Genomic DNA, 8,608 nt, shown 5'->3' with positions numbered 1-8,608 from the left:
ATAATGTATAAGTGAAGCATTTGGACTGCTTTTCTTTTGTAAATAATTTCAGAGCCCTTTGGGTTTTGTGTTGCTGCCCTGTGCTTTCCCCTATCTGTAGTCAAATTCAGTTGAAGGTGAATGTGCATTAGAAACTACTAGGTGAGAAAAGAAAAGACAGCTCTTGTGCACTCTTCACACTCCCTCTGGGGATATTTAGTCTGTGGAAACAGACCTATTTGGGATTGTTGGTTTTTGCTTGAAGTGATATGTGACTACGATTGAGGTAGGTGGTACACAAGGTGTGCCTTCTTTGTGAAGCACTCCTCAAGTGAGAGTTTCTAGTAGAGTTTCTAATACATTTTTTGTCTTATGCATCTACATACAAAGCTATGACATTTTGAGAATTGTAATTGTTTTGCCTGAGCTTCCCAGTTGCCAAACTTAGCCATTAAATTGCAGTCTTTCATCATTAAATCTGCTAACCAATTAACCCTCTCAAGGCAGGTGTTGCAGATTTGTAGCAGTTAAAAGCTAACAACCTGATTACCCCACATACATATTTTATGAGGTTTTTTTTACTCAGAAGTACCACTGCAGGTATTCTTTTGTGCATTAGCAACAAAAACTTAATTTGAGCCTGAGAGGGTTAAAATACAAACACAGAAGGATTCAAAACACTGGGTAACCACTGATTTCCTGATTCCGCTTTTCAATTTAGAACATTTATCAATAATCCCATCTGTTCAGAGAAGAGTTCAAAACAGTAGTAACAAAAGCATTTCATTTTCATACACTTTCATTGTGTTAAAAGGACCAGAGTGGCAGAGAGAATTAATACTGTTAACAGACTCACTGTAGCTGACACATCAGAGTATATTTAAATCAATAAAAAAGTAAAAAGCAGGAATTAACCATAATGTGCTAATAAGAGCTGAGAGTCTGCTGTTTGTCATGCCAACCAAAGCCTGAATAAAGGCTTTTTTTCTGGCTAGTGGCTAATGAATCTGTGAAACCATCAATTATTATCAAGTAGTTTCTGATTAGAAACCTGCATAATCTTTTTAAAGAGCTAGTTCCGATGGATGGATGGATGGATGGATGGATGGATGGATGGATGGATAAATAGATTCATGGAGGATCCAGATCCCATAAAAAGACTTAAACCAACAATAAAGTTGTACTTTTTGTCTGTATAAACAAATCCTGCTATAGGCACTGCCTCGTTGCCACAAAAGTCGAAATATTAGTATTCATCTACATTCAAACAGGTTCAGAGTTGTTTGGCTCCAGACGTTTTACCTCTTGCCCTGCATTGCATATTAAGTAGGATTTTACTAAGCAAGAGTGCAGGATTTCTGTATTTGTTAAAAGCCACATGATCCCTGACTTAGACTGAGGGAAGTAATGGAAAATGAAGGCTTCATCTAAGGCAAATTCATTTTAATTATTCTCAGAACACTCAACGGTTGATTTCTTTTGAAAACAGGTATTTTTTCTCCTACTGAGCACACAGCGGTATGGCACAAATGCACAGAAACACACTTAGGACTTGCTTGTGGATGCACTTTTAAATACAGATGCACTTTGGCACCATGCAGACATTTTAATCGGCCTGCGTTAGAGTCAGATATTTGTTGTCTTGTTGGGTTGCAGAGGTTATCTAACTAACACTAGAACACTATTCTAAGTATAAGCACCTAAATGCAGTTGCTGTCGTCTTTTGTTATAATCAAACTCTTCAGAGTGAAGGGCCTGGTCTATGGTGCCAGATTACTGAATGAACACCAAGTACATTCAAACACAGAAAGCATGTTGTTGAGAGTTTGATGGCAAGGCGACTTACAAACAGCTGTTTGATGGCTTACTATGGCTAAAAAGCCTTTAGCCCTTTTAAAGAAGCATATGACAAGTTGTACTGAATCACATTTCCTCGAGAGAACAGAATATGCATTCAGCTATTAACCCTGGTCTTCAGTGATTTGTATCTCTGCTAACCATACCTGCCTGTACCATATGTGCCCATATGTTCTGGTTTTCACCACAAGCAAGCATGCAAGTGAAAGGCATGGGTGGAATAAGTAATGGAAGACAGCTTGTCACAGTCTTTCAGATGTATGCATGTGCACCTTTAGGTGCTAAAGAAGGAAGTGTTGACATGACCTCTTAAAGCCTCACAGAAAGACATGTATCCAACTTTTTTCAGAATAAACCTGCACAAATGTCATTTTTAGTGTGACGTCTTTGGCGATGTATTTTATTTTCCATCTCACCATGTGTTTTTTGTGTCCTCTGCTCTCTAACCTGCGACAGTTAAAACCAGCAAGAGAATGTGCTCTAATAGTTTATATTCTTCTTTAAATGATCAAAACTGGGTATTTTTTCCCCCATAGCAATTGTAGATGCTGTACGTGCGCATGCCTGCATAGACTTCCCAGCGCTGCCACAGCACTCTCTCTTGATGGATGGTCATTTTCATTGGCTTGCTCATGCTTAATGAACCCTGCAGTTCATGTCTTAATTGAATGCTTTTTACGCTCTTATGTTCTGCACTTATTCCCTTCCGCACCCCCAAGCCCCTACCCCTCCTCCGCCTCTACCCCGTCACCCGCTGCACTTGTTTGCGAGTTAGGATGCTGATGACTCATGAATAAAGGTTCTCTCGTGTCTCACACTTCTTATCAGGCCTCAGAGGAACAGAGACAATGGAAAAACTCACTCACGCCACATGCTGAATAGCTGCAGAGAAGAGAAATGTGACCAGGTCACCCTTGTAACTAAAATGCTGACGTTTCTTTCATCTCATCAGTTGCGTCCTCTTTTGGGGAAAAGCCTTAAAAATTTTATAAAGTTCACTGAGATGGTAGAAGCCGGTGCTGGAAATGCCAAGCTTTATAAGGCACTGCCCTCAAAAGGTAATCTATAGATACAGTGTGCTACTTAATTTTAAGACACCCAAACAAGACTACTATAAGAACTAGCTGGCAGCACAGGCACAGAATGAGGGACTGGAGGTATATTCCTACAATGCTATCTTTCTTTCAGTCTTCTGCTACGGTTTCTCTTTTTTCTTCTGTGTTCATATTGTTCCGCTGTTGTGTGTTCTATCTTCATTTCTCAATGAGTCATCATTCTCATAGCTCGTCAGAGAGGGATTTTGATCTTCTGCGGGCACAATATGCTCACAAACTTGAAATGATGCCCTTGAGATTTCATATTGAGTCATTGTAACTCAAAATGATTGTAACTCAGAAAAAAAATAAATCTTTTCTGGAGGTTTAGCTGTCTTTTATTTTTGACCATGAGTAATAATGTCTTCATGTTGATGTTCTCTTTTGGTGTTAATCGATACAGCTAAAATTTACAGTCCTTGCGTGTGCAATCCAAAGGCCTGGTTGGTGTGTTACGCCTTTCAGAGTGATTATTGTACAAAAAGTGGCCTGTAGTAAATGGTGTACATTCAACTGTGATTTTTTTTTAAAGCTCAACTCTATAACTGTTCAAAGCCTTTCCACACAGCACTAACTTTTCAGAGAGAATTTTTCAGGTTGTTGAAGAAACACCTTGAAAAGGACAATTCTTTGGATTTAAATTTGGTTAAAAACAAAGGGATGTCCCCTCTATCACTTGGCTCATCACTTGTTCACCTAGCGTCATCAGAGCCTGGACCAAACTCATCAGCCCTTGTGCAAGTGGACTATATATATGCAGTGACACAAGAACAACTGTGACTATATAATATGCACATCTGAAGTCCTCACATTAAACTAAAAGAATTTGAACAGAGTCTCATAAGTGCACAGATATGTAAAGCTATAGTCTAATTTTAACCTGGAATAATATTAAATAGCCCAATGGCATCATTTGAAAATGTCCTGAGATTGACAGCAAATCAATCAAGGGTCAGACAGATTCTAAGTTCAATGAGCCAAAGCTAGGCATGTATGTCCTGTTGACTATGTCCTACTTTTATGCCACTCAGTTAGTATCAATATTAATCTGTTAGTTTTTTATTTGTTTTTCCTTTTTGATGAAATGATATGAGATCGTTTGTCATCATATGGCCACTCAGCATCTACTCATTTTACATAGGCCCTTTTTTAATTACCCAAATGTTCACAAATCAAACTGGAGTGGTCTTCAGCAATAGTTAAGACTTCAGATAAGACTTTCTGCAGGTGTTTCAAAGTTGTTCTTCAGACAGACACTGACTGCTTTTCCTATCACTTACAGTGCAGTCCTTATTCCAGACTCTTTTCAGGGGAACCTTTTTGTTTTTTCAACAAACCATTGTTGTGTCTACAAATAATAGACAATAGTTAGATAGCAAAGAACCAATTGAAATCATATCTTTAGACACTGTGTTACTTGGAGCCTGTCACAAAGATACATTATTTGTTACCCTTTTTTATTAAATTGATAAAAAAATAAAAGTCACAGATTGATAGTTTTAAAATAGTATTTTTACACCAAATTAAACTTGGCACATCTCAGCATGGTGTGCATTATGTCCTTAAAAAGTTTAAGGAAACCAGACAAGTGGAGGACAAAAGTGGCTGGCCTTAAATACTATCTACAGCACTTGAAGAGCATCTGAAAGTCATGTCTATAAGAAACAGGGGGAAAAAAACAATATAACATAGACCTGACTCAGGACCTAAAAGCTGCCCCCCACCCATCAGTCAATCTGTTAACTGTTCGCCAAAGCCTGAAGAAATGTCAAGAAGCCATTCTTATGGTGTGTTGAAGTCAAATTTTTGAGTCGAATATGAGTGGAGGAGGTCAGGACAGAGGTATAACAGTGAGTGCTCGTACTTTAAGAGTTCACACACAGGTGTAACACCTTTGCTACACACAGCAACAGTTTGTTAGATCAGATACATTTCCAGAAGCATGATGGAGGCTCAGTCATGCTGATCGATGGAATTATGAACATAAAAAAGTACCGTCAGATTTTGATCCATAATATAATACCATCTGGAAACTGTTAGACTGGCAACAGATTCATTTTTAACATGACAGTGCATTAATCAGTTGTATTCATTGTATACTTTATTTCCATGTATTTACATGCAGCGATTTCTTTCACTAAATTGCCTCACCAACTTCCCATATTCCTAACAAAGTATATATATATATATATATATGGTCGGGCATTGCATTGCACAGCTACAAGCATTTCACCTCATGTCATACTGTGTATGGTTGTGTGTGTGACAAATAGAATTTGAATTTGATTAAAAAAAAAGAGTGGCTCAAAACTTTTGCACAGGACTGTTTATTTACAAAAACATGTTCCGGCTTCATATTGTATCACTACATTAAAATTCATTTATATAGGCCTATGAACTGTCACATCCATATAACACATAATACAGTGGTTTATTAAGTTAGGAGGTTTAGTATACAAACACCAAATACAAGATGCATTCCCAATGCTTGCATCTATATTTAAAGATATAACTGTTAAAACAACACTAACTGATTTTAGCATAGGTATCTTTGCATATGCCTTTAGACTTTAGACTTTACAATTAGACTGCTTAGTGGGTATAATAAATATTTTAGATGTCTATTAAATGATCTGAGAAGACGCCATTTCACTTTGCACACTTTTGACACGCTGACATATTTTGGGGCTTATGAAAGGCTGCCATGACTGGCCAACCATTTAGTCCAGAAAATGTCCATGGATGGATGTCTGGTGCTTGGTGGATTTTTAATCTCAACATATTAGATAACAAATGCTGTTAATTGCTGCCAAGGTTTCAAGGCTCTAAATAATTCTTGCCAGCATCCAGCATCTCATCAGCAACATCTCCAGCTCAGCGTCTCCATCACACAAATCAGTCAATTTGTCACTACTGAACCATACGGCTGATCAAAGGCACTTGCTGTAATCATTTTTAATGACTTTACTTTTTTCTAATCCAAGTATTCAATAAAAAACTTGTCATTCAACATATATTAACACATAACTGAAGTGATAATTATGCAATGTGTATTCAGAAACAAAAGTGAAAATGAGCTCTGTGGCAGTTACATGCTTTCCAGCTGTGAGTGCCTCTGCAAATTATACTCTCAAAAGAACAAAGTGCCACTCCACTACATTGCAAGTCAACTAGGTCCTCAAGTGACAGAAATACAAAGGTGACAGATTATTTTTGCCATTGTACGCTTTATTCATTAACAGAAAATAAGGCACAGAACTATTTATCAGACTTGTACTGCCCTGTTGGAAAATATGAGAACAACATGTTAGGAACCTTAATTGTGTACTTGTTAGCAAATTATTTACAAGTATATAAAAAAAGCACAAAAATGTTGTCCTCCAGTGCAGCGGCAATGAGAAATTGCCACAGCGGGACCTGTACAATTCAGCTGCTAGCCTTGAAAAATTACATTTCAGACCAATAAACACTATTACAAAGTCTTATAGACCTTTCAGACAGAAAAATGACCCAAACTCTTGTCAGAAAAAAAATTCAAGCTATGCCAGTTAACACTACTCTCAGTCTTTCTGTTCTGTCATGTCCCCTCTTGTTCAGAAATCACTTTTGTGCCCGTATTTTAATATTTTAGCACTCCATGTGGTGTGAATGAAATTTATTTACCTATCAACATTTTATAAAACGATATCCATTGCATACTATAGCATCTGACAGCACAAGAACTGTGAGGACAGGAAGTAAAATGCTGCACATCTTAAGAAAGCATGTAAAAGAAAAATAATGTTTTTAAGTCTCAGAAATTAAGGTAATGCCCAGGTACCTAAAACAATGTGCATTATATATAATAAGCATTGTGCTACTTCTACTCTGCTTGTCACTTTATTTATTAAACACGGTGAATATTTTCACAGTATATTTATGGCCCCAATCGCTTGCTCCAGTTTGTCCTTAACACAGTGTGATGTAAAGAAGAATGCTTTAAAGGGATGTTCAACCAGGAAGTAACTCTCAGGTAATCAGTTACATTCAGTGGCTTCAAAGAACAGCAGCCAAAATATTGCTGGGAATATGAAAAGAGTGGTTTTCGAGTTTAAGTTTTCACTGTCAATGAAACAAAGAATACAAGCGATTGACATATATAGGGGCCTTAAATACATTAGAGGCCAATTAGAGCCTGGACTGCCAGCAATTTCGGACAGACAGATGGTTTCCTGTGGGGACGACCCCTAAAGCACGGCTGCCTTGTGACTAAAAACTCCCTGTGCAGTGGGCTTGCATCGTGTCCTCAGATTCTCCTTCAGATTTATCATCCACATGTTGCATTCAAAAATCACAAGCTGACAATGGCCAAATGAAAACTCCAGGCTGTAAAACCGTAGTCCACAAACCAATGAGTGACATCAGAAAGCCGCTTCAGTGGTTGAAAAGCAGTAACTAGGGGCTAGGATCAACATGTCTTTGAATGCCCTGTCTCTCTTTTATAATCTCTTTGACTTTGCTGTGTTGTGTAATGGAAGAAATGTGCTGATTACCACGAGTGAAGGCCAGCTTTTCACACAACTATGAATTTGCTCTTGCTCTGAATTGACCCAGCTTCTGACAGAAAAAATTTGTCTGTCAAGATAATCAAAGGAGCTTGCAAAGAAAAGCGTCTGGACTTCTTTAAGTTGCTTGAGGATGTTTCACCTCTCATCCGAGAAGCTTCTTCAGTTCTACGGTCAAATGGTGGGGAGTCCCAGATTTAAACCTAGTGGGAGTAACCCCCCACAGAGGGACAAAAGGACCCCCTGATGATCCTCTAATCGCCTGAGCCAAGGTGTGAAACTGGGTGTGGGTCCCAATCAGCCAGGGTTTCGGGTGAGCTCATTGTGAAACCTGGCCCCACCTTATCATGCGAATTCCTGAGGTCAGATGGCCCAGGATGTGAGTGGGCGTTAAGGCGTCTGGGGAGGGATCTCAAAACTGGATTATAGATGGCAGACAGTTGGTGTCGTAAACGGAAAGCGGAAAAGTGTCTTTTCTGTGTCTCTTTGCTGACTTTAAGAACGCCATTTAGGAAAGGAAGCATGTTTTGAGTGCCTCCTTTAAATGCGTGTGTTCCTTCTTTTTTCCTTCAGGCTTAGAGGGAACATTTTCTCCCCGGTGATGTAGGGTCCTAATTACTCCAAGTTTGTGTTCCAGAGGGTGATGGGAATCAAAGAGGAGGTACTGGTCCGTGTGTGTGGGCTTCCAGTAAACTTCGATGTTGAGGTTGCCATTCTCTTCAATGTGCACAGCGCAGTCCAGGAAAGGCAAACAGTTATCCTTTGTGTCTTCCCTGGTGAACTTGATGTTTTTATCCACAGCGTTAATGGGTGCAGTGAAGGATTCCACTTCTTGTGTCTTGATTTTGACCCAGGTATCGTCTACATATCTGTACCAGTGGCTGGGTACTCTTCCTTTGAAAAAGCCAAGAGCCTTCCTTTCCACTTCCTCCATGTAAAGGTTGGCTACAATAGGTGACACGGGGGATCCCATGGCGCAGCCATGTTTTAGAGCTGAAGAAGCTTCTCGGATGAGAGGTGAAACATCTTCAAGCAACTTAAAGAAGTCCAGACGCTTTTCTTTGCAAGCTCCTTTGACTACAATGACTGGGATGACTGAGAACCTTCACAGACATCTGTCAAGATAAGTCGTTT

The sequence above is a fragment of the Diplotaxodon limnothrissa genome, linkage group LG22 (genome assembly GCF_057381915.1).
Source record: "Diplotaxodon limnothrissa isolate DT_005_m linkage group LG22, D_limnothrissa_male_GT1.1, whole genome shotgun sequence".
Taxonomy (NCBI): domain Eukaryota; kingdom Metazoa; phylum Chordata; class Actinopteri; order Cichliformes; family Cichlidae; genus Diplotaxodon; species Diplotaxodon limnothrissa.
This window is presented reverse-complemented; position numbering follows the sequence as displayed.